The sequence below is a fragment of the Carlito syrichta genome, unplaced genomic scaffold (assembly GCF_000164805.1).
Source record: "Carlito syrichta isolate Samal-C Ts95f unplaced genomic scaffold, Tarsius_syrichta-2.0.1 Scaffold305718, whole genome shotgun sequence".
NCBI classification, from domain to species: domain Eukaryota; kingdom Metazoa; phylum Chordata; class Mammalia; order Primates; family Tarsiidae; genus Carlito; species Carlito syrichta.
In genome coordinates this window covers 395,374-423,356 of record NW_007249814.1, presented here as the reverse complement: position 1 = coordinate 423,356, position 27,983 = coordinate 395,374, and the positions used below count along the sequence as shown (strand labels likewise).

Genomic DNA, 27,983 nt, shown 5'->3' with positions numbered 1-27,983 from the left:
TAAGACCATGGTGAACTTTCTAGTGTATAAAAGGAAGAGCACAGTCTTTAGAGTTTACCCAAATAAACTATGCTCAAATTCCAGTTCAGGCCCAACACTAACCACAGAAATTTGTGCTATTATGTTCTTCAGTAAGACTTAATTTCTTTATTCAAAAAATGGGGATGATAATACCTACTTACCTAGAAATGTTAATGTAAAAATTATATATGTACATAAAATGTCTAGAACATAATAGGTAATTAATAGTAGTTGTCATTAATATTATATATGATTATGTCTGATGGTCTTAGCCAACATAACATTCATCGACCTCATACTGTAATAGGGGATTACTTGGGTAGCCAAATTAGCAATGTCTCATACAACTGATGCTCAAAGGATCTGTTACGTTAAATTTAGCCCAAAGCTGCCGCCTTGCGTATTGTGGGCTCAACATGGAGGTTTCTCCATAACCTTTCATGTGGTGAATTGCAACCTAGGTGGATATATAAACAGAGTAACCTGCTTTTGTGCCAAACACTGAGTTGTGGCCAATCAAAGACTTCCAACTGTTCAAATTGGGTTCAAATAAGGACAAATGCTGAACTGTAGCCAGTTCAGCTGTGTCTGTCCCTCATTCTGTTTTCTGTAGGCAACAATCCTTTCTCTGTCCATAAATCTTCTTCCACCACTTGGCTGCACTGGCATCTATTTGATCCTACTCTGTTTTGGGAGGCTGCCCATTTGGCCAATCATTCTTTGCTCAACTAAACTTTGTTCAATTTAGTTTGTCTTAGGTTTTTTTCTTTTATCAGGCCTTATACCTGCATGATTCAGCTAGATAAGCACCCCCCTTTATAAATAGACACTGAATTTGCTTTCCTCAAACTTTTATATTTTTTTCTTTATACATAAAAATTTAAAACTCTAGAAGAGAAAATATCTTGAAATTGCCCTATAATTTTAATTCACTTCTCACATTACCTTATCTTATTCTTATAATCCTCTTTAAAATAGTTAACAAAGTTGCAGTCAAAAAACAGCTTGAAGCCGGGCTCGGTGGCTCAGCCTGTAATCCCGCGCCTTTGGGAGGCTGAGGTGAGTGGATTGCCTGGCCCGCGGGTTCGAGACCCGCCTGGGCAGCGAGACATCATCTCTACAATAAATCAAAAAATCAGCCGGGCGTGGTAGCGCACACCTGTAATTCCCGCTACTAGGAAGGCTGAGGCGGAAGGATCACCGGAGCCCAGCAGGTCGAGGCTGCGGTGGCCGGGAGCGGCCACTGCACTCCAGTCTGGGTGACAGAGTGAGACTCCAACTCAAAAAAAAAAAAAAAAACAGCTTGAAGACTCAAAAATCTTATGTGGCACCAGAGAAGCAGGAAAAAAGTATAACAGTTTCTCAAAACATGTGTTTTCTGTATGTGTTATGTGTGTGTGTGCAACTATAATAGAATATTTAAGAAAAATATTTATATAAACCAATTTTATAAGGTAGCAATTTAAAAATTATTGCTGTGTTTTTCATTTTTCCTTTCTTTGTTCAAGCCACTCTGAGGCATCCACTTAACAGAAAAAGTAGCACTTGTTACTAGAGAAATACATGAAGTAAAGAAGTCAGATTCAGCTACTAGAGGGCTGGAACACCTCTTTCTTGAATCCCACATCTATTTACTTTCATCACTTCCTGGAGACTAGCTTTCACTAGTTTCCCAAAAATGTGGGTTTGAAAGAAAAAATTTTAAGATCTTGGGTACTCCAAAAGTCTTTATTTTATTTACACTTATCCTTCAACTAACAGCTTTAGTTTATTTTTGAAAATCCTATTGCTGAGTGAAAAATTGTTAAATAAAAAAAAATAGTTCCATTAATTTTTAAAACTATGATGCATTCTTTCTCAACTCAAAATATGCAAATGATTTTCACAGATAAAAAGATATATCAATTGGGCAAGGGAAACTTGAAAATAACTGCAAAATAGAATTATGCAGTAAGCAGTCAAGAAGCAAGGCTACAGCTGGGAGATCTAGTCAAGAAAGATTATTCAGACTGCATCATTTCCTCCATTAAAATATCAAGGACTTGGAGGATCCAGCTCACACAGATCTCATTTAGTGCAGAGCTACTTCTTTACTCATAACAAAAAAGCAGCCAAGTTTGCTCCTATTCAGAGACAAAAGGAAAATATGACATAAGAAAAGGAAAACAAACAAAAACTTCATTTTATGGATCCAGGGAAGAATAGAAAAAGATGATGAGAAAGGAAAGTGTGAGATGCCGTGCATGACAACCTGTCTCCAGTCTTAGTTTCAGAGAGAGGAAAGGGGGATTCAAAAAAGAGAAGCTAACACTGGGCCTTAATGTGGCCATTGCCCTTATCCTGTTTAGGACTGTAGAAAAAATTCATCTTATGAGATACTTTTGCACCATCTCAGTACTTGGTCACACTTCCTTGATGTTCAATACATTTGGAGAGAGGAGGCTGTGTGGCTTAACTTTCCCAGGCTGATTTCCAGACTCAGATGGTACGCATGAGGGTTGAGAGCAGCGTGGTTGAGAGCAGAGGGTTGAGAGCAGAGTGTCTACCAGGGGGCCTACTAACAGGGGAAAGATAGTCCCTGGCAGAGGTTGAGGTTGACTTCTGGGCCAACAGAGTCAGAGGATGTGGTAGAGCCTCTTGAGTCTGCAGCCAGCAACAAATGAAATTAACTAGGGCCATCAAAATCAGGCCAAGACAAGAGACACCACCGCAGCCTCGGCCTGCTGGGCTCCAGCGATCCTTCCGCCTCAGCCTTCCGAGTAGCCGGAATTACAGGCATGCGCCACCACACCCAGCTGATTTTTTGATTTATTGTAGAGATGAGGTCTCACTGCCCAGGCGGGTCTCGAACCCGCGGGCTCAGGCAATTCACTCACCTCAGCCTCCCAAAGGCGCGGGATTACAGGCTGAGCCACCGAGCCCGGCTTGAGACACCAGTTTCTGAGTAACATTGCCTAAAGATGTCAACATTGGACACTGTTCTAATTTGTACCAGATGCTAACCAGGTCTGCTCCACAGCTATTCTAGCACTTGCTTTTCAACATCATCTTGAGAATTCCTAACACCCTTCCTGGGCTGGAACACCTCTTTCTTGAATTCCACATCTATTTACTTTCATCACTTCCTGGAGACTAGCTTCCACAAGTTTCCCAAAAATGTGGGTTTGAAAGAAAAAATTTTAAGATCTTGCGTACTCAAAAAGTCTTTATTTTGTTTACACGTATCCCTCAATTAACAGTTTTAGTTTATTTTTGAAAATCCAATTGCTGAGTGAAAAATTGTTAAATAAAAAAAACCAGTTCCATTAATTTTAATGGGAAAAACTATGATGCATTCTTTCTCAACCCAAAATATGCAAATGATTTTCACAGATAAAAAGATATATCAATTGAGCAAGGGAAAGTTGAAAATAAATAAGTACAGTTTGTTGTGTAAAATGTAATGTAGTGGCCATTTACTGTTCTCACCAAGGGAAAAAGGGTAGACTTGACAGTGGGTGGTGGTTGGTAGGAAAGGTGAGAGAAAACCATTCTTTAAAATAGCGGAGGATGAGGTGACCATCTTTCAGGCAGGCATTCAATATTTTAATCAGACATGCTTGATGATAATTTTGTTTTTTTTGGAAACTTTGACAAAATAAAAATTAAGCATGACAGCTCTTAGAAAAAATGAGCATAACGTATGTCTACTGAATGGTCATAGACAATTATACCTCTTCCTCCCTCTCACTGACATTTGTATATAAAACAAAATGTTTTGGGTGTATTCAAATATTGTGTGCAATTCACTTTTTTCCACATTATATTTTCTGGTTATAAATTGGTTTGAGTGAGTGGATGAAATCATTATATTGAAATAACACCTTTTGAAGTATAGTCCATGAAGTGAATATAAGAAAATTGATAAAATGATCCAAAATTTGTTATACCTTAATACAAGCACTTAAGGCAAAAAGTTGTTAACTGAACTTAGCAATAAGTCTGAATACTCACATTTAATAGATAATGAGTTTGGGTTATTCTAGGTTAGAAATAATTTTCTCTCAGAACTTTGTAGGAATCGCTGCATAATTTTCTTTTCTTTCTTTTTTGCTATATCAAATGTTTTCTTTCTTAAATTTTATTTTATTTTAAAGATATGGGTACAATTTAGGATTAGGTATACAAGTGGTCATCATACAGGTAACGTTTGGGCCTCCCTTGGTGTCCACTTTGATTTGAGATCAGGTACCCTTATTACTGTTGTGTGATCCCTCCCCCCCCCCCAGCTTCATAGTTTTCTAACTTTTATTTTGCTACTAAGATATTCTAAATCTAGCTTTTTATGTGTGAATTTTTGTTGTTGTTGTTTTTCCTCTATGTATTTAGAACCTTTTCATTGTCTCCAGGTATCTGAAAGTTTATAATGCTGTGCATTGCTATGAATTTATCTGCTTTCATCATGGTTGGAATTTATACACCTCCTTAATCTGGAAATTCATATCTTGCACTAATAATTTCATTATTTTTTCTTTATATCTGTTGTATCTATTTTTTCTTGGAAATCTAATTAACTAAATATTGGCCCTTGTAGACTCATACTCTAATATTATCATAATTTCCTTCTAATTTAATGTTTTCTATAGATATAAAAAATATTCTTCCAATATTTTATTAACAATAAATACTTCTGAATGTTTAAAATTTGCTCTTCTTTAATGTATATTTATTAATACCATGCTGTTTTTTTGTAAGGATGTGATAACATCTTATTTCTTAGAGGATATTACAGATACCATGAAGTATCTGTTCCTTACATTACTCCTCAGATTCTTCTGTTCCTTACATTACTCCTCAGATATGTATACTGATCTGATTTTTAGTTCAAAAGTCTTTCTCAAGCATCTGTTGATTCTTGACTATTTAATTCTATTTAAGAATGAGACTCTAAGATACTAGCCTTGTTTCAGGGATGAGACATGTTGATTGGGGTTGTGACTATGGGTAATTAATAAGGACACAGATGTTTGTTTTAGGGACCCTACCTTTTAGAATCTATGGAATTTTTCCTTTTGGACTGGTCTGCTTCTTCCAAAAGTACACTTCAATTTTTTAAAAAAATTAAGGAATGTGTTTGATGGATGGCATAGGCTTATTTTTCAGTATGCTGAAGGCTGAATATGGAAAGAGAGTCGAGATCTTATTGTTCGTTCTATATAATTTCACTTGATCGAGTGCTTAGTGTGTGTCTCCAAGTCTAATACCTGATTCAATTTCTAGTCTGGCCAGTTTATCCAGAGAACAAATTTCTTGGCTATCTACTACCAGGATACAGGAAAGCAGATAATAACAAAAGGCAGAAACTGCATCAAAACTAACTGCTTTTTAAATAGACTTTCCAACAGTCTTTCTACCTTCTAGGTACCCGATGCCTCCAGTTTCTCAGTCTTTATCCATCTACGAAACTTATGCTGTTGTGTTATTTGGAATTTCTTTCAACAAAAACTATTTCCTTTTTTTCTTCTTTGCCTAAATTAGTTACCATTTGTTCATCAGCTTTCCATCTTTAAACATTTGCCAGCATTTTGTATGTAATCAACTCCCATTCCTTTGCTGATCCTTAACACTAGTTTTGGAAGAGATGAGAACAAACCTAAATTCACTTATATTTAACTAGAAGTATTCTTCTCACCCTTTTTCTCAGACTCATTAGAAGCTTATTCATGTTAAATAATTTTGAACTAAAAGTTTATAAGCCAAAGGGTAAACTGGAAAGACTAAAGTGACAAAAAAAAAAAGTATTCTAGCTGGTCTGAAAGTAAAACTTGGAATAATGTATTCCTAGAAGTTTAATAATTGTTAAATGGTGTGATACTGATTAATTGTAAGAAGAAAGGCTTTGGAGTTAAGTAAAACTGGTTTCAGTTTGGGCGTTGCCACTTATTGGCTGAATGGCCTGGAAGAAGTTGTCTTGGTTTCCTTCTTCTTAAAGTGAAGACAACTAATGCCTTCCTGATGGAGTTTTTATGAGATCTAAATCAAATAATATTAACAGCTTAATCTAATACCTCACACAAACATAGTGCTTTATAATGGTTATTATCATAAATTTTGCTTATCCATCATGAGATTTTGTACTTCTGAAGAGTTCTACATTTTATGGCACCATAATTTTAATTGTTTCCATATAGAATTTATATAGTACATATTATGTACATGCTATGTAGAATGAGTTTATTACACAGTAGAAGAAAGATGCTACAGGAGTCACACGTGGTGACTCACGCCTATAATCCTAGCTCTTCGGAGGTGGAGATGAGAGGACTTTCTGAGCCCATGGGTTTGATACCAGCCTGGGCAAATTGGCAAAACTCGTCTCTATAATAAATCAAAAAATTAGCCAGGCAGGGTGGTGCATGCCTGTAGTTCTAGCTACTTGGAAGGCTGAGGTGAAAGGATCACCTAAACCCAGCAGGTCGAGACTATTATGGTAGTGAGTGTGTCACTGCACTCCAGCCTGGGTAACAGAGTAAAACTCTGACTCAAAAAAAAAATAAAAGAGAAAGAGATAGATGCTACAAGAAACATAAAGAGGAAGGACCAGGTTCTAAGTTTCCGTCTCTGAAGTCACCTATTCCTATTCTACTCTACCGGTCTTCTGCATTGTAAAGACAATCTACCAAGTCCTGACATTCAAAGTTATCCCCTGGCCTGGCCTGTGGATGTTGAAAAGATTTGATCTATGCTTGGAAAAACAAAAGCTTAAAATTTACAGCCAAGGTAAATTTTTTGATTGTCATGGAGGGATGAGGTTATGAATTGGCACATTAGCTGATTGCGTCCTTTGACTTTATTCTCTTCTTTCCTGTGGTCTTCTTTGGGCTTTTAGTGTAAGTCTATCATCAGTACTACAGAAAAACTCCCATCAAAGAACTCTTGATTAGGGATAAATAACTCAAAAAAAGGAAAATTATAAATATTAAAATCGCTTTTGGGCTGGGTGCAGTGGTTCAGCACTTTGGGAAGCTGAGATGGGAGGATAGCTTCAGGCCAAGAGTTCAAGACCAGCCTGGGCCACATAGTGAGACTCTGTTTCAGCAAAAAATTTAAAAACAGGTATAGTGGCATGTGCCTGTAATCCCAGCTACTTGGAGACAGAAGCAGGAGGATCACTTGAGCTCACGTGTCTGAGGCTGCAGTTAGCTATGATCAAGCCACTGCACTCCAGCCTGGATGACAAAGCAAGACCCTGTCTCAAAAAATAAAATAAAACCATTTTTCAATTATTTTCCAGGCTAGTCAAATTCCCCTTAACTCTCTATACATATCTATGTATAAATATGGATATAGCTATACTGATACCGTCATGAAGTCATCAAAGTAATTCTTTTATGCAAAGCCTTTTTTAAAAATTCTGAGTTGAATATGGCAACAGACAGGTTCAAATGTTAAAATATTTTTCAAATGATTTATACTGAAATTTCAATGGTTGGAAAAAAAAGTTGAGCTCAGGATATGCATGAAAATCTACCCTAAATAAATAATACTGAATGCAGATACAAACATATGCTGTAGGGTTATTTGAACAACTTTCAACAGTTTACTTTAATTGCACTTCTTTTTTTTTTTTTCTGAGTTGGAGTCTCCCTCTGTCGCCCAGTCTGGAGTGCTGTGGCACACTCATGGCCACCCCAGCATCGATCCTTCCTCCTCAGTCTTCTGAATGACGGGAATTACAGGCGTGTGCTACCACACCCAGCTAATTTTTATTTTTTATTGTAGAGACAAGGTCTTGCCAAGCTGCCTGGGCTGGTCTCGAACCGCCGGACTCAGGCAATCCACTCTCCTCAGTCTCCCAAAGTGCTGGGATTACAGGCTGATCCACTGAGCCTCGCCCCCTGTACTTCTTCTTTTTTTTTTTTTTTTGAGTTGGAGTCTCACTCTGTCACCCAGACTGGAACGCAGTGGCCACTCCCGGCCACCGCAGCCTCGACCTGCTGGGCTCCGGCGATCCTTCCGCCTCAGCCTTCCGAGTAGCCGGAATTACAGGCATGCGCTCCCACGCCTGGCTGATTTTTTGATTTATTGTAGAGATGATGTCTCGCTGCCCAGGTGGGTCTCGAACCCATGGGCTCAGGCAATCCACTCACCTCAGCCTCCCAAAGGCGCGGGATTACAGGCTGAGGCACTTGTACTTATTCTTTTAACACCTACAATTATTATCCAGATTTATAGCCTGAAAATTTCCTCTGGGCAGGCTGTGGTCAGAGAGAGATCTGACAGAAAAAGGATCAGTAAGATGCAACATGCTAAGGACCTGACCCAGATTTTTCTGGCTTTGGAGCTGGAGGAAGAGGAACACAGGCCAAAAAGTGTGGGTGGCCTTCGAAAGCTGAAAAAGGTAAGGAAATGCAACCATCCCTAGAAATCCAGAAAAGAACACATCCCCTGCTGACACCTTGATTTTTAACCCAGTGAGATGTGTTGAATTTCTGACCCACAAAGTCATAAGATAATACATTTGTGTTGTTTTATGCCACTCAGCAATGAAAAACGAACACATGGCAAGACCTCATCTCTACTATAAAATAAAAAAAAAATTAGCCGGGCATGGTAGCGCACGCCTGTAGTGCCAGCTACTTGGAAGGCTGAGGCTGAAGGATCGCGGGAGCCCAGCAGGTCAAGGCTGCTGTGGCCGGGAGCGGTCACTGCACTCCAGTCTGGGCGACAGAGTGAGACTCCAACTCAAAAAAAAAAAGAAAAAGAAAAACGAACACATAAACTTTCACACACTTTAGAATCTCTACATTTATTTAGTGTTCCAATTTTGTTAAAATAGAAATTATACTGATGAAAAAATTTTTCACAAAAAACAAGTAACTAAAATTTCTTAATCTTTCATATTATAGTTTATAAATCAACAATTTCATACACAAGAAATCTTCAGTCACAAGAAGACAAATAGCTATCTTCACGGCAAGTAAGTTCTAAAATTCAAAAGAGAGATTTTTCATTATACCGAAGAATCATCCTATATATCAAAGAATAAATAACCTCATATAATTTTTTAAAGGATTATGCACTATCTTATGTCACAAGGGAATCACCAAATTAATTTCATTTTCTATGTCTCAGAGTCTATACTAGTTGTAACCAAGTCCCAAATGATAAAATAGTCTCATCACGGCTTTAAGAAGCGTTTGAATTAAAGCTGTTTGTGATATGCACTAAGTGCATATCAGTTCCAGACTTTGGTGTGTTAATAAAGCCAAATATTAAAATTTGCAAACAGATGTTGAAGATAACACATCAACATCTGGAAGTTTTACATCACTGGGAAAGATAGTGTAATAAAAACAAAAGAATAAAAGAGTAATCTGAGACCGTTTGCTTCCTGGAAACCAAAGGTAATTTCCTATAAAGTGAGACATATGAATTAAATTAAAACAAAAACAAAAACAAAAAAAACAACCTAACATACTCAAAATGAAATCCCTGGAATAGAGTATAAACTGAATATTCTCTATGATAGCATGATATTTGTTAACATAATTAAAATTCAAGAATAAGGAACCACACATGTTTAGCTCTCCACTGTACAGAGCATTCCGTTAGAACTCATGAGACAATTCAGAAAACCCAGTTTTTGACATTAAGGAGTTTAAAAACCTTCTGGGGAGTCAAGACAAGTGCAAGTGAAATGACATAGATTTCCTACACGAAACACATTTTCAAGAAACGTGCCATACTAAAATGATGTAGAAGAAAAGTAGGGGTAAATTATGATTGACCAGGGAAAGCTAGAGGGCAGCCATTCCCAGAAATAAATTGTGTTGTCAGGTGCATGATACAAATAGAGATGGGCTGAGAAGGTCACTTTTAGGGAAAAAATATGTTCCTTGCCAGTCCTTCAAGTTGACTTAAGTTTTCGCCATTAATTCAACCCATGTATTTAGTTAGTTCTTACTGAGTATCACACACCAAGTTGCCTGGGTGACAGTATAAGTATTTTCATTTCTTCTTTCTTTTCTTCAACTGGACCATTTGAAATATGGTTGTCTTCTGGAAGAGAAAACACAGAAAACTATTATCAGATGCTAACATGCAATAATGACCCTCATCTTCCTTTCCTCTGTTATCCTTAATTTCACTAAGCAATTATAATAGTTATTAGGTACTTCCCAACTATCCATTGTGTACACTATTGCCAGAGTAATCTTTCAAAAATCATAATTTTCATTATCATTCTCTGCTTAGTATTCACCAAATAAAATTTAATTTTTCACTGACCCAATTCTTTGGGGCTCTAAAGAAAAATAACGTGAAGTGAAATTAAGAAAAGTTTAGACAGAGGTGGGGAGGAGTTCAGAAAATGACTAAAACTTGATCATATTATGAAGTTTGGTAAAAGACCCCAGTAAGAGATAATTGGTAATGACACAATGGAGAATGAATGGATGAATATATTTCTGAAAAGTATCATTGTATGGGACCAAAGATAAGAGTTCAATATTTGATGTGAGCATGATTGATCTATAGGCAACTATAGAGTTTGGAACTTAAGACAGACTTTCAGCAAACAATCTACACAAAGTAGGTGAAATCATACCATAAGAAGGGAGGGGCTTCTGAGAAAGATCCGAGTTAAGGGAAAGACACAAAGAACAAGGAATAAATTCCTAGAAATTCTTGAATGATGGTATTTAAAAAAATCAGAGAAAAAGGATTAAAGGGGAAAATCATAGAAGAAATGAAAGTTGTAAAATTTGTATTGGGACTTCTTAAAAAGTTCTATGTTGCCGGGCTTGGTGGCTCAGCCTGTAATCCTGCACCTTTGGGAGGCTGAGATGAGTGGATTGCCTGAGCCTGCGGGTTCGAGACCCTCCTGGGCAGCAAGACCTCATCTCTACAATAAATCAAAAAATCAGCCGGGCGTGGTAGCGCGTGCCTGTAATTCCAGCTACTTGGAAGGCTGAGGCGGAAGGATCACTGGAGCCCAGCAGGTTGAGGCTGCGGTGGCGGGGAGCGGCCACTGCACTCCAGTCTGGGTGACAGAGTGAGACTCCAACTCAAAAAAAAAAAAAAAAGTTCTATGTTATTTGTTGTCAAAGAGTTTGTGTATAGGGTGACATAACTATTAGGGGAGGGGAGTGAAATTGGCAGTTGAGGGAAATTGATAGGGGAGGGAGGGGCATACCTCATTAACAAGGGTACCTGCATAATCAATGTTTGTATATTTATTCCTGAATTGTACCCCACATCTTTATAATAAAAAAAAAAGAGCAAATAAATAAATAAATAAAGTGTTTTGTGAAATTCCTCTTGATTCTCCTTTGGGTCAGGTAGATTTTGATATTGAGCAGGCTAAATGGTTCCAATGTTTCTTTTCTGGGAGTTAAATAAACCAGAGCTGATTTTTTTGGGACTGTTTACAAAGAAGAAAATGAGTTGCCAAGACACAGTTAATAATATTGCATATGTTTGAATTTGTCATGGAGGAACTTTTAACAAACCCTAAACATGACATCTTGTTTTTGCATACCCCTAGCCAAATAACTTCCCAAATTTCTTACTCTTAAAATGGCTCATAAGTATAAGCTGGTAGCCAAACTATAGCAAAAGCCAAGAAACATTGCTTATTAAGCCACTAGCACAAATGAGTTGCTTTAAGTGATTTTACCTACTGACTTACTAAAATGAACCACAGTAATCCCATCTTTTTATTTATGCTGAAGTAGCTGAAGGCTAAAGGTATTTTAATTTATCAACATGAGTTTATATAGAACTTGACTATGAAGAAAAACATCATTCTGGGATGTCATCCAAGAACACAAACCTTGTATGAAAAGACAGGAATCAGGGAATGAAAAAGCAAAAGAAGAAAGTTCATGTAGTATTTCAACTCTTAAATTCCCATTAGCTAAGTGTTTCAGAGATCCAAATGTCCAGGGATGGCATATCCTGCCACTTCCTCCTTTTTTTTGCCAACTGTCAGTTGATTATAATCTTCCTTTGTCCTGAATGAGTATGAGCTGACATAGGACTCCAAGTAAATACTACCAATTATCAGAATTAGCGCAGCATTTAAAAGCAAATTGCCATTCCCAATACATTCAAAAGTTTTTCAGAAAAAGAGTTTGAAAGAGACAATTTTAATGTGCTTTCAGAACAGTATATGACCATAGTTTCATGAGTTTATAATTAAGGAGGGTGGCACACTATTATCTACTGTTATCTATCATCTATATGTATCTATCCATCCATTCAACCATCTATTTTTTTGTTACATTTCCCCTTAGCACAGGCACCTCTGAATTATCTCTTTAAAAAGAGTTTTAAATTGCCATTTTGCATTTCACTCAGATTATTACTTATAACATGTAACTTATAATTACATGCAAATAATACCTTGTTACACTTGTGACAATCTTGTGTTGACTTTATTGCCATCTTTTGCAAGTCTATCCTCTATTTCATCTTACCTGCCCCTCCTTTAACATCATGCCCATCAACTCCTAAGATAAAGGGAAAGCATAGCTGTGATACATGTTATTTGTCTTCATCTGGAATAAGTGTGAGCATGTGAGGCAGTGGCAGGAGGTAGGAAGACAACGGGCCAGTCACTTAAAAATATGCTGTGAGAGTAAAGTTTGGAGAGCACTCTTTCTTAGAGGACTAGAAAGGCTTCATGGAGGAGGTGACATTTTCCAGAGAAAGATGAGAGCTTCTTCAGCAAAGGAGAAAAAATGGATTTGGAATTTTCCAAAAGTTTTTAGAAGGCTTGCAGGGTAGAGAGGTGAATAATGAAATCGATATTGTATGGTAAAACTAGACATGAGATGACTTTGGATGCCAAGATAAAGTGTTTGCATTTTTTTTTTTTTTTTTGAGTTAGAGTCTCGCTCTGTCACCCAGACTGGAGTGCAGTGCCTGCTCCCGGCTACCGCAGCCTCGACCTGCTGGGCTCCAGCTGGGCTCCTTCTGCCTCAGCCTTACGAGTAGCCGGAATTACAGACATGCGCTACCACACCCAGCTAATTTTTGATTTATTGTAGAGATGAGGTCTCGCCAAGTTGCTCAGGCGGGTCTTGAACCCGTGGGCTCAAGTAATCCACTCACCTCAGCCTCCCAAAGGTGCAGGATTACAGGCCGAGCCACTGAGCCCAGCTAAGTGTTTGGATTTTTAAACAGTAAACAAAAATGATTCCAGGAAAATTTTTTTAAAGCTTGGCAGTGAGTATGTGGTCAGATTTGGAGTGGGAAGAGTGCAACCTTATTCTTTTTTCAATTTCAATTTGTCTTGCATTTCTTTTTTTGATAATCAGAAAAAATGCCCATTTCTGTTTGGAATAATAGAATATAGATTAGTGAGATTGTGGAAAATAAATGTGATCTATAATTCCATGCCCTCAGAGGTAAATCACTGTTAACATTTTGATTTTTTCTTCCATGAATTAGGGTAAATATAATTATACACATAATGTATGTATAATATTTCTAAACAATGATGACTACTAAGGAAACTTTTTATGTATACTTTTTGGAAATCTGCCTTTTCCATTTAACTATATACTGTTAATGTCTACAGCCATACCAGTCTGAACACCCAGTCTTGTCTAAAATATTATAAATACCTTTCCATTAAGTTCACATAATTTTCAATTTTCTAATGTCATAAACAATGGTCAGATGATGTGTTCTGTACTTGTATTTTTACATGTTTATTTGTTTTTCTATGATAAATTCACAGAAATGAGGTTATGTATCAATGAGTTTTTATATTTTAAACTTTATGATCCCATTTTCAAATTATTCCCTCTACAATGCTGTATCCATTTACATTCCCATTAGCTAGCATTTATGGAAGTGTATGTTCTTCCCACATCTGCAATATTTGGTACTACCATTTAAAAAACTCTTGATTATTTGATTGCGAGAAAGATTTTATTATAATTTTATTTTGTACTTGCTAATTACACTTGAAGCTAAACATTTTATATACTTGTTGATCATTTGTTTTACTTCTTTGGGAACTTTATCTATTGCTTCCTTTTATTGGAATAGTTATTATTTCCGTTTTTATTTGCAAGAGTGCTTTAAATATTAGGAAAGTAAGCATTCAGTTGCAATATATATTTCAAATATTCTTCTGGGTTTCATTTTTACTTATAATGTGCTTAAAATGCAAAATTTTAATTTCTAGGTAGTGAAATTCATCAAGATGTTTATTAATTTAGTAATTATGTCAAACTATTTTTGATGAATGATGTGACAAAGAGTTTTAAGCAGCAATTCTAACATTGTCTACTTAAAATTCATTTTTCCTTATGTAATTAAAATGCCACCTTTATCACATTTTAAATTAAATTTTTATCACATTATTAAAGTCAATATAACAGAATGGGTAAATGCATTGCATTTAACATCATAGCAGGCCTTTTTTAAAAAACTACTTTGACCTCTTCAAGTCTTAGATTCCTTAAGGGAGAGATTAAAATAGTACTAGATTATTGTGTTAAACAAGGCTTTCCAGCAAATTGGATGGATTTAGAGTCTATCATACTCAGTGATCTATCACAAAAACAAAGAACTGAGTACACATGTTCTCACTCATACGTGAACCCTGAGCATTTATTATAATGCCAAAGGAGGGAGGAGGGGGGAACACTTAACATAAATAAGGGTACCTGTTCCTAAACTAGGAGAAGTGAGGACTAGTGGGAAGCGCAAACTTTAACTACATGTAGCCCACTGATGTACCTAATCCTGACTGGTACCGCTTATCTTTAAAATAAAATAAAATTAAAGATATTTGACTTAAAACACTTAGCACAGTGTGTGGTTCACAATAGGCATCAGTAGAAGACAGTGTTATTTTTATGTTAGGATACAGTTCTGGGTTTTTTATTTTCTTCGTTAACTAATGTGTCTATTTTTATGCCCATGTCATAGTTTTAATTATTTTGTAACTTTAAGTATTTTTAAAATATCTGATAGAACAATTTTATTCAATTACTCAAAAATATTTGTTGAGTACCTCCTTTGTGCTTCAAATGGTTCCAATCTGAAGGTATATGGTTGAGCAATTCAGCACTAGTTCTTAATCAGTTAAACCTACAGTTAAAAATTTAAAAAAATAAAAAATAAAAAAAATCATCATTTTTTAAACATCCTTTACTTTTTGTTTGTTCTGAAGACTTAGTCCAATAGCAATATGCCTTTAGCAACATATAGTTAAATCTAGTTTATATCTACTGATGGATAGTTTTACCCTTTTTATATGAAGTGTATTAATTTTAGCATCAAAGGGTACATTTTTCATATTCTTATTTCAGTGCTCTTCAGTATACCTTATAAGATTGAATTCTTGTTCTCTTATTGGCTATTTTAAAAACACTTGAATTATACCACTTGGCATATAACACAATGTAAATGTGTTAGCTGATAGATTTTTGAGAAGAGGGATTGAACATTTGGATTTGTCAATATTTACATAGCACTGCCCAAGAGAGACAGATCATATAAGCAGGAAAAAAAGCTTAATGTTTGAAAAGGAATGAACTCTTGAAAAGAAACATCTGAATTTTGAACCTCAGAACTATCTATTCCCAAGGTGACTAGGGTATACTTGTAAGTTTCCTATTGCTGCTATAACAAATTATCACAAATCTAGTGGCTTAAAATAAACACATGTATTTTCTTATAGTTCTGGAAGTCAGAAATCTAAATTCAAGCTGTTACCAGGGTTGCAGACTTTAAATTCCCTGCATTTAGGAGAATCTGTTTCATCATCTTTTCCAGCTTCTGAAAGCCACCTGCATTCTTTGACTCATGACCCCTTCCTCTATCTTAAAAGCATGTCATAACAACCTCTTTCGTTGTCAAACTCTTTCTACTTTTGGCATTCCTGTCTCTCTCTCTCTTAAAAAGTGATTACATGGGCCCACCAAGATAATCCAGGACACTCTTACTATTTCATAATCCTTAAACACATCTGTAAAGGCACTTGTGCCATATAATGCAAAATAATCACAGATTCTAGGAATTAGGATGTGGACATCTTTTGGAGGCTATTATTCAGCCTACCATAATCACGGAGCCAGAGAAACTCAAAACTAACTGGAGAGGTCGCTCAAATGACTCAATAACTTATTTACTCATGTTTATCCTGCCACTTTTATAAAGAGAGTTCATTGTTCAGTTGCACATTTTGGGCAAGGGTTAAGCTCTTCACCTGTAAAATGGAATTAGTGTCTACTTAAACAGTAGAGATAACTTAAGTATTCAATGAGAAGTTTAAAGAGCTGTTACCTCTCCATACAAGAATATCGTGGGTATTCTTTTCAGTGCAAAAGGAATAAAATCATTATTTCTTTTTTCATGTTTGCAGTGTACTGGCTTTCCATTCTAGTCATATTTAAGTTACTTGAATTAAACTGCATACTTGAAGACAGAAAGAGAATAATGTAAATAATCTACGCCATATTTCACTTGTCATTCCACCCAGTGGGCATGTGAAAGAGTGACTATGAAGTGGATGCCTTGAATCTGCTTTTTCTTAGTCAAGCTCAGCTCTCTCCTGTCTCCCAACACATGCAACTCAAATGCTTTACCTGAATTATTCTGTCTATTGGAATCAACTGCTTAAATAAATGTACTCCTTCAGATATTATTGCAATTACCCATTTACATGTCTGTGTCTACACTATAAAGTCAATATGTCAAGAACTCAGCCTAACATGATACCTAGCATGTAGTTGGTGCTCAACATGATAGTTGCTACTATTACGCAAATAGGTATTTCTTTAAAAACATTGAGTTCTCACCAATGAACTGACAACATGTAATGAGAAGGAACATGTTAGTGGAATGAACAGACTTCATCATCAGATATATGTAAGTTCAAATCCTGAACTTGCCATGAGCTGTGTCTTTGAATATTTTCCCTGACCTTTCTCAATTTTAGCATTTTGAAAATGTAAATAATAATCGTATCCCTTTAGATATGAGTATGAAATGTACCTAGAGCTTCTAGAATAGTATCTGTCAGTACATGGTAATTAGATATAAATATTTTCTTAATTAAAATATACTTAGCAAACAACTTTTTGAATAATAAATATAGATATTATAGATCAAAAATAGAATTCCTTAAATTCCATCATATAGGTTTCTGAAATATAGAAACCTAGAGACCTATGGCCCATTACAAACTGTTTACACTAAATAGATTTCAGTACTAGTGTTAGTCTGGCTATTTAGGGTCAAATGTAAGTGTACATGCACAAACATGGGTATACAACATAACGTACCTCCAATGATAGGGGTTTATAGTAAACAATCAGGGAAATATGGAGTAGCACAGTTCTTAGTGTTAGTAAAACCACAGTCATCTCATGTTCTAGATCTTCTGATACTAGGAAGTACAATAGACTCTACAGAAAAATGGTTTAATGTTCTTTCATTCAAAAACTGTGACTTGATTGACAAACGTCTCTATTTCAACAAGCACTTAATTTGGTAAATTTGCCAAGCCACCACAAAGAGGTCTTGCTGAGTCGTTTTAAAATCATCCCTTAGTCTGGACGTGGTGGCTTATACCTGTAATCCTAGCACTTTAGGAGCCTGAGGTGGGAGCATTGCTTGAGCCCAAGAGTCTGAGACTGACCTGGGCAACATAACAAGACCTGGTCTCTACAAAAAAAAGAAAAAAAAATCAAAAAATGAACTGGGCATGATAGCACATACCTATCCCAGCTTCTAGGGAGATGAGGCAGAAGGGTCGCGAGCCCAGGAGGTCAAGGCTGCAGTGATCCATGACCGTGTCACTGTACTCCACCCTGGCTGACGAAATGAGACCCTGACTCAAAATAAAGTCATCCCTGGCTTCTGTACAACCTTGACTCAATGTACACTAGCTAGGAGGTACAGCGACTACAAAATGGAGGAATGGAAATCCACTTTCACAATATATCTGCATGTTTTTCGGACTACCCTGTTGCCTATCCAATGTCCTAGCACTAAACCATGTGTCGGTCTCAAGGCCTTCTTTGCCTTTTTTGCCTATAGGAATTGGCAGGCTCCTTTGGAGTTTTTCCCATTTGCTCTGCAAGGAAACTCGGGTCTCCACTTTTACATCTGACCATTCCATCTAGCCTTACATTAGTAAGAACAATATTGCCTATCTCACAGACTCTGTTCTCTGAGCTACACCTTGCTTACACTTGGCTATTCAAGACTTTCAAAGACCTCTTCAGGAGTGTTCCTAGATGTGATCCCATATATAAGCCATCTTGAAAGGGCAAAGAAATAATTATAAAAGGAAAACACACCAAAAAGAAAAGAGCACCATCCAGAAGAGAGAATTACTTAAGAAATACATTTTACAGATTGATAATTTCTTTAATTCACTCCCTAAAATTTCCACAGCCAGCCACAATTGCCCTCCTAAGTGCCAACACCAGGTATATCAGTTCTAGAGAGGTTGTGATATACACAGTGAACTTGAAGATATGGTCTATTTCCTTTTTTCATTTTTAATTATTATTTTGAAAGAACTGGTTCTCCATCTATTATGATGTTCTGATCTGTAGTCAACTGTTAGCTCTTTTACAGATCTTTACCTTTATGTTTTCTTTATATATTTTTTTCTATTGTATTTGGTGTTCATTTTTGTTTGAGAAGACATGTAAACGAGTTTAGGAACCCACAGATACCTGAGAGAATAGCTTTTAGGCAGAGAGTGGGAAATGCAAAGGCCCTGAGATGGTAGAACAGCAAGGAGGCTTGTTCAGCTGGAGTGAAATGGGTGAGGAAGAGAGAGGTAGATCAGCTAGGAGAAGAATCATGTGGAACCTTCTAAAGTACATTCATCAGACATTTTGGGGGGTATATTTTCAAACCAGGATACAAAATCTACAAAATAAAAAAAGTTCTGATATTCTCCCCTATTGTGAAATCTTATCAGTTCCAATCTGTCTTTGATTAAAACCAGACAGATTCCAGAAAAACAACATATTGCTTTGAAAGAAATTTTTCTCGGATTATAAAGCATTGAGAATGTATTTAAATTTTTAAAAATTATGTGCCAGGAGGTTTTATTCAATTTCATGTGATAGGAAACTTAAACCGAAAGATAATTAGGCCTATATTTTTTCTGTTCATCCATCACTTTCCTCTACTGTCAGATTCCATGCTATTTTTGTTTGGAGATGGCTGCTCTATCTCCAGACTTAGATCATCTCTCAATCAAATCCAATGGGAAAAGAGCAAGAGACTCTTTCTGGGAAGTCCTAACATCTTACTAATTCTGATTGTATCACATTTGAATTTCTGAACTTGACTATATAAATGGCTCCATTCTCACATAGAATCTCTCTGGCTGCTACAATTTTAAAATTACATTTTCTCTCATTTCAAGTTAATGAAGTGTTAGTCAAATCATGGGTCATGTCATTGACCTTGATTTAGTCATGTTCCCATTTCTAAGTGAATCACAGTGGATGGGGCAATAACATGTGCTGAATGATCTGAGTCATATGCTCTGGCCTCCACACCTCCAGAAGCACATGGGCTGATCATGAGGGTGGACTAAATCTCCAAAGGACCCTTTGTAGAAGTAGAGTAACTTGAAGCTAGCCAGTCAGAACAATGTCCACTACAAACAATAGAATTAGAAGGAAGGGTGGAGCAAGGTGGCAGAGTAGGACTTTTCAGCAATAATTTACTCAAAGAAATATCAATTTATACAAATATTTATGCACAAAAAATGCTTTCACAAGGGCAAAGGAAGCCAGATGAGAGATCACAGTACCTGATTATGGCACAATAATTTTTAAAAAGACCCACTGAAGAGAATGAGAAGGACAGTTTTAAATTACTTGCATCACCTAAGCCCAGGCAACATTGTGCAGAGAGAGAGACCATCGGTTGGAGGAAAAGAGAGGGAAATGAGCACAGGATTTTGCCTTGGACCCCAATACTAGGCCCACCACAGTAAAACCCAGCACTCCACAGACTCCTATAGATCCATATTGCAGGACAATAGCTGCAAACTGAGCCTCTAGACCTGCCAAATGTGATAGAACTACACAGCCCCAGGCTTCAGGCTTGAGTGGAATACTTAATCTCCAGCCCACACTCCCACCAGGCAAACTTCAGACAGTTTTTCGTGGCAGGCAGTCTCCAGTGGTCCCAGGCTTCTGACCCCCAGGCCTGCCCCAGTGCCACAAAGGTTGCTTGTGCCCTAGGATTCTGGCATGCCCCAGCCTTGTGCGTGCCATAGCAGGCCTCAAGGTTCTGACACAACACAGAAGGATTGCTCGAGCCCAGGAGGTCAAAACCAGCTTGGGCAACATGGCAAGACCTAGTCACTACAAAAAATAAAAACAATTAGCCAGGCCTAGTGTCATATGCCTGTAGTCCTAGCTACTCAGGAGACTGAGGAAGGTGAATTCCTTCAGTCCAGGAATTTAAGGCTGCAGTGAGCAATGATCATGCCACTGCACTCCAGTCTGGACAACAGAGTGAGACCCCAACTTAAAAAAAAAGTACCTCAACACAGCAAAGGCTACATATGACAAATGAACAGCCAACATCATACTCAATGGAAAATAGTAGAAAGCTATTTCTCTAATATTAAAAGAAAAGAAAAGAAAAAGATGCCAGCTCTCATCACTTCTATTTAATATAATACTGCAGTTTCTAGCCAGAGTAATTTGGCAAGAGAAAGAAAATTATCTAAATAAAAAAGAAGACGTTCAATTGTTGTTAGTTGCAGATGATACGATCTGATGTGTAAAACTTTAAAGTCTCCAAAAAAACCTGTGAATTCAGTTAACTTGCAAGAGACAAAATCAACATCTAAAAGTCTAGTGTTTCTATCTACTAACAGTAAACTATCTAAAAAAAGAAATTATGAAAACCGTCCCATTTAAAATATCTACAGAACAAAATAAAATGCCTAGAAATAAATTTAGCCAAGAATGGGAAAGATACTTGCACTAAAATTATTAAACACTTTTATAGAAACACATTTTTAAGGAAAAATATTGAAATACAAACAAGTAAATACAGCTGGGTGTGGTGGCTCACGCCTATAATCCCAGCACTTTGGGAGGCCAAGGTGAGAGGATTGCCTGAGTCTGTGGGTTGGAGATCAGCCTGGGCAACTTGGCAAGACCTCATCTCTAAAAATCAGCCGGGTATGGTGACGCTTGTCTGTAGTTCCAGCTACTTGGAAGACTGAGGTGGAAGGATCACCTGAGCCCAGCAGGTTGAGACTGCAGTGGCCAGGAGCATGCCACTACCCTCCAGCTTGGATGACATAGTAAGACTCCAACTCAAAGAAAAGAAAATAAATAAATGGAAAATAAATAAATGGAAAATAAATAAATTAATGTTTATTAATTTGAAAACTTAGTATTATTAAAATATCCATTCTACCCAAAGTGATCTATAGATTTAATGCAATTTTTAGCAAAATACCAATGATATTCTTTACATAAATAAGAAAATCCTAAAATTCATATGGAACCAGAAAATACCCCAATTAACCAAAGCAATTTTGAGCAAAAAGAACAAAGCTGGAGGCATCACAATACCTGACATAAAAATATACTACAAAGCTATACTAACCAAAACAGCATTGCACTGGCATACAACAGACACATAGATCACTGGAACAGAGTAGAAAGCTCAGAAATAAATTTACACATTTATAGACAACTGAGTTTTGGTAAAGGTACCAAGAAAACACAAGAAAGAAAGGACAGTTTCTTCAATAAGTGGTGCTAAGAAAACTAGGCTCCAACCTGGGCAACTTGGCGAGAACTTGTCACTACAATTAAAAAAAAAAAAGTGAGCTGGACGTGGTGGCACACATCAATAGGTCCAGCTACTTGGAAGGCTGAGGCGGAAGGATCGCCTGAGCCCAGCAGTTTGAGGCTGTGGTGGCTGTGAACGTGCCACTGCACTCCAGTCTGGGTAACAGAGTAAGACTCCCACTCAAAAAACAACAAAAACAAAAACTAGGTATTTACATGTGGAACACAATTAGACCCCTATCTCACACCACATACAAAAATCAAATTAAAATGAATTAAAAACATGAATGTAAGAGCCAAAATTATGAAATCACTAGAAGAAAAATAGGAAAAACTCCTTGACATTAATCTAGGCAGTGACTTTTTGATATGACTGCAAAAGCACAGAGAACAAAGTAAGCATAGACACATGGGATTACATTAAATGAAAAAACTTCTGCATAGCAAAGGAAACAACACAGTGAAGAGAGAACTTTAGAATGGGAGAAACTATTTATAAATCATCTGATAAGAGGATAATATCCAGAATATATAAGAGCTCAAACAACTCAATAGCAAGAAAACAAATAACTATATTTTAAAAAATGGGTGAAGAACCTGAATAGACATTTCTCAAAGAACATATACAAATCACTAATAGCTACATTTTTTAAATATACAACATCACCAATTGTCAGGAAAAGACAAATTAAAACCACAACAAAATATCGCCTCACATCTACTAGAATGTGAAATAAGACAAAAGATAAGTGTTGGCAAGGATGTGGTAAAAAGGGAACCCTTGCACACTGTTGGAGGGAATATAAATTAGTATAGTCATTATGGAAAATAGTCTGAAGTTTCTCAAAAAATTAAAAATGGAGATTTAAAAAATGTTTATTGCAGCATTACTTACAATTACCCACTGAGCCTATAATTCTGGCACTTTGGGAGGCCGAAGTGAGTGGATTGCTTGTGTCCGCAGGTTTGAGACCAGCCCGAGCAACTTAGTGAGACCTTGTCTCTACAATAAATCAAACATTAGCCGGGTGTGGTAGCACACACCAGTAGTTCTGGCTACTTGGAAGGCTAAGGTGGAAGGATCGCCGGAATCCAGCAGGTAGACGCTGGGGTGGCCGTGAGAGTGCCACTGCACTCCAGCCTGAGCGAGAGAGTGAGACTCCAACTCAAAAAAAAAAAAACCAAACAAACATTATCTCCCAAATAATTAGTAAAGTGTTGAGGTGATGGACATGTTAACTACCCTGTTTTGCTCATTACAAAATGTATACATTCATTGAAACATCATACTGTACCTCCATAAGTGTACAATTACGTGTCAATTATACACACAAATTTTATTTGTTTTTTTTTTTTTGAGTTGGAGTCTCACCCTGTCGCCCAGACTGGAGTGCAGTGGCCGCTCCTGGCCACCGCAGCCTTGACCTGCTGGGCTCCGGGGATCCTTCCGCCTCAGCCTTCCGAGAAGCCGGAATTACAGGCGCGCGCTAGCACGCCCGGCTGATTTTTTGATTTATTGTAGAGATGAGGTCTTGCTGCCCAGGCGGGTCTCGAACCCGCGGGCTCAGCAATCCACTCACCTCAGCCTCACAAAGGCGCAGGATTACAGGCTGAGCCACCGAGCCCGGCACAAATTTTAAAAATAAAAAATAAAACTATCATATGATTGAGCAATTCCACTACTGGGTATGTATCCAAAGGAAATAAAATCAGTACGTCAGAGGATATGTGCACCCCCATGTTTATTGCAGCATTACTTACAATAACCAAGATATGAAATCAACCTAAGTATCTATTAATGGATGAATGGATACAGAAAATATGGTTTATGCATATAATGGAATACAATTTAGCCTTTAAAAATAATAAATGCTCTTATTTGTGACAAGATGGATGAATCTGGAGCTTTAGAAAAATAAGCCAGGCATAGAAAGACAAATAGTACATGATTTCACTTATATGTGGAAACTAAAATAATTGATCTCATAGAAGTAGAGAGTAAAATGATAGTTCCTGGAGGGCAGAGTGATTGGGGGTGGGGATGGAAAGATCAAAGGTCAAAGGATAAAACATTCTGTTAGGAAGAATAAGTTCAAGAAATCTATTGTCCAACTTGCTGGCTATAGTGATTAATATACTATATTGTTGAAAAATGAAAAGAAAATGAATGTAAATTGTTCTCATCACAAAAATGATAACTATTGTTCTCATCACAAAAAATGATATGTGAGGTAATACATTTTTTAATTAGCTAGATTTAGTCATTCCACAGTCAATACACACTCCAAAACATCATGTTATACATGGTAAATACATACAATTTTATCTGCCAATTTAAATAAATAAAAAGGAAAAATAAAATTAAAACAATTATATTGTTTAGTATTTGAAAAATACATAATGCAAAAAAGAGAAAATAAAAACAGCGCATCAGACAAAGATACAAATTAGCATTTTTGGCTAGGTGCCCTGGCTCGTACCTGTAATCCCAGTGCTTCAGGAGGCCGAGGCAGGAGGATTACTTGAGGCTGGGAGTTCAACACCAGTGTGGGCAACATAGACACTCTTTTCTCTACAAATTTTTTTTAATTAATATTTTTATGTACATCAACAGATGAGTGAATAAACTGAATGTGGTATATCCAAACAATGGAACACTACTTAGTAATAAAAATACATGAAATATTGATGAGTGCAGCAACAGGGATAATTTTTTCTCTTTTTTTTCCATCCAACAAGAAGCCATAACTTTATTGATAGAAACAGAACAAATTTCAAACCAAGTTGCAGTTACTCTTTTGAAAAAAAAAGTTGTTTTCTGATGGTTACATTGTTAATTCCATAATAGCATTTACAATATCATTACTGCTGTTCTTCAGGGCTCAGGACTGCCTTTGCTCTCGACACGTTTGCTTGTGATATGACCAATTCCATGTCCTTAACATCTATACTTGTTTCATCAACCTCTTCCTCTTGTACAGTTGAAGTCTGTGTGTTTTCTTGAATGTCTGAGACACCTTCACCTTGAACTTTGAATTTCTCAGCAGCTGCTAGCTGTATTTGCTGATATAATTCTTCTATCTTGGCTTCCCCCAAAACTACGTAGGTCTCTGAAGACATCTGGTTTTGTGATGACCAAGAGGATACTCTTAGCTTTCCAAATAGTGACTCTTGAATTCCTGTAACCTGTCGAAGACCCAGTTTGGACATAGCCTTCCATGCTTTCTTTTCACTTTGACTCTGTTTTGCTTTATTGACTGGTTTTTCATCGATTTCAGCTGCTACTGACAGCTGGGCTTGTTGTATGGTGGCCTGTGTGGAATCTTGTTCCTCATGCTCTGGTACTGATTCATCATTGTCAGATTCTGTCCCAGACCCTGGCTCAGCCCGGGACCGTGGTAATTCTTGCTCAGTAGCAGGGACGGTTTCTGTGGCTTCACAGGGCATTTTGTTCAGGGAACATGGAACCAAGCTCAACAATTTTCAAAATAATTATTCTGAGTGTGTCTTAGTCATATCTGGCAGCTGTAGTAAAATACCATAGCTGGGTGTGTTAAACATGAGACATTTCATGTCTCACAGTCTGAGCCTGGGAAGTCCACAATGAAGGTGCTGCCATGTTGGATCTTGGTGAGGGCCTTCTTCCTGACTTGTAGACAGTCGCCTTTCCTTGTGCCCTTACATGGCAGAGACAGAGATAATGAGGTCATTCTTTTGTATTGACAAATAGAACACTTTGGAGCTAGACCACGGTACAGCTCAGCACTGCAGGATCTAAGTTCAACAGCCTTCCTTCATTTTGTCCCATCTTTGTCTTCTTTGGTTCAAACTAGCAGTGCTTCTGCTCATATAATCTCATAATCTCTTTATAGAGTAATAATCCAGGCACACTACTGGTGTTCCCATTCAAACATGCTTTCTCATTTGTTGCAACATGGACAATATAAGAATTTTCCAAACTTTTAAGTTCTGGTTCCTTATTTAGCAACACCCTACTTGCACTCTCTACGATAAGTAGTCAGGAAGAACAAGTTGCTTTTTCAACATTTTGCTTAGAGATCTCCTCAGCTAAATATCCAATTTCATTGGTCACAAGTTCCACCTTCCACAAAACACTAGAATACTAACACTATCCAGTCAAGTTTGTTTTTTTTTTTTTTTGGCACAGTGCAACAGTGATCATTTTTTCTCCATTGTCCGACATTCCGTTCATCATTCTCTAATAGGATGGGAACTTTCTCTCCCACTCTTCATTCTGAGCCCTCACCAGAATCACCCTTAACATCCATATTTCTACCATGTACAATACTCCTCTAGCTTCTGCTTATTACCTAGTTCCAAAGCTGCTTTCACATTTTTAGGTGTTTGTTACAGCAGTGCCCCCACTTCTTTGTACCAACTTGTGTCTTAGTCAGCTTCAGGCTGCTAAAACAAAGTACCATATTCTGGTACTTTAATGACTGCAGACATCCAAACATGATGATTTGGATAGACTGTGGAATGACTAAATCTAGCTAATTAAAATATGTATTACCTCACAGCATTATCATTTTTTGTGATGAGAGCACTTTACATTTTCTTTTCCTTTTTCAAGAATACAGCATATTAATATGATAGACATCTGCACTCATAAACAATAGACATTTATTTCTCACAGTTCTGGAGGTTGAGACTTACACAATCAAGTGTCAGCAGGTTGGGTTCCTGCTGAGGGCAATCTTCCTGGCTTGCTCATGGGTATCTTCTAGCTGTCTCCTCATATGGTAGAAAGAACTAGTTTCTCTTCCTCTTTTTGTCAAGACATTAATCCCATCATGGGGATTCATCCTCATGTCCCCATTTAAACTGAATTACTTAATATTTGGTAAACAAACAAACAAAAAAAACCAATATATTTGCCATTTTTACTATATTTAAGTGTGGTAATAAACCCATAAGGCAGATTCTTTTACTCAGGTAAAGACTTTTTGGTGAACAGAGTATCAGCTCAAGGCCACCACTGAAGACCAGGACCTAAGAAAGTGAAAAACCTTCTTGACTCACCTTCACAGCCCTCAGTTCTTTTCTCTCTTTATCCCCCATTTTTTAGGGACCTCCTCTCCCAGCTACCCACATGTACATCTTGGCCACTTACTCTCCAAAATGATTGTGTCTGACTCCCATTTATTAAAAACAGAACTTTGGGAATTTAGGAGTTTATCTAGTTATTTAAGTAGTATTTTCTAATTTCACTTTCTTTTATGTACAACAGTCAAGATGGTTGTGTCTGTACTGAACATAGACAGACTTTATTTTCTTGGCATGATTCCGTAAACAATATAGTATAACAGCTAATGCACATTGTAAGGTACTTTGAGAAATACAGGATGATTTAAAGTATATGGGAAGGTGTGTCGGTGTAAGAATGACATACCGTATTCTACTTTTTGAATAATAAATGGAAACAACAGTGGGCATATACTCAACAGAGATGGCATGCTGTTTGTTTGTTTGTTGGAGTCTCCCTACCACAGCCTCATCTTGCTGGGCTTGAGCGATCCTTTCACCTCAGCCTTGCAAGTAGTTGGAACTACAGACATGTGCCACCACACCTCCGTAATATTTTGATGGATTGCAGAGACAAGGTCTTGCTAATTTGCCCAGGCTGGTCTTGAACCTCTGGACTGGAGGCAATCCTCTTGCCTCCACCTCACAAAGTGCTGGGATTACAGGCGTAAGCCACCACGCCTGGTGGTTCATATTGATTTTTTTTTTTTTTTGAGTCAGAGTCTCACTCTGTTGTCCAGGTTGGAGTACAGTAGCATGCTCACAGCCACCACTATCTCAACCTGCTGAGTTCAGGTGATCTGTTAGGACACACTCCCAGCAGGGCTTCCACAATGTTAAGGTCAGACCCGCTGGGGGTATGGGTGTCTGGTGTGTGATCCGATGCTCCATGAAAGTTGCACAAGAATTGCACAGAAGTTAGATTAGAAAAGATAGTTTATTTAAAAGTAAAAGAGAGAGAGAAAAAGAGAAAATTCACCTCTCCAAGGTAGGGTAGGGCCAAAGCTCAGAAACCTAATGACAGTCATAGCTTAAAGAGCACACAGCCACACCAGAGTCTAGTAAGGCAATGGTCTAGCAATGGTGCCTGGTAGCTCAAGGTTGAATGCTTTT

General features: G+C 37.3%; 1 pseudogene; it reads right to left on the bottom strand.

The window, feature by feature from the left end:
- Positions 1–24,649: 24,649 nt before the first annotated feature.
- On the bottom strand, positions 24,650–25,271 carry LOC103264765 (annotated as a pseudogene).
- Positions 25,272–27,983: the final 2,712 nt, after the last annotated feature.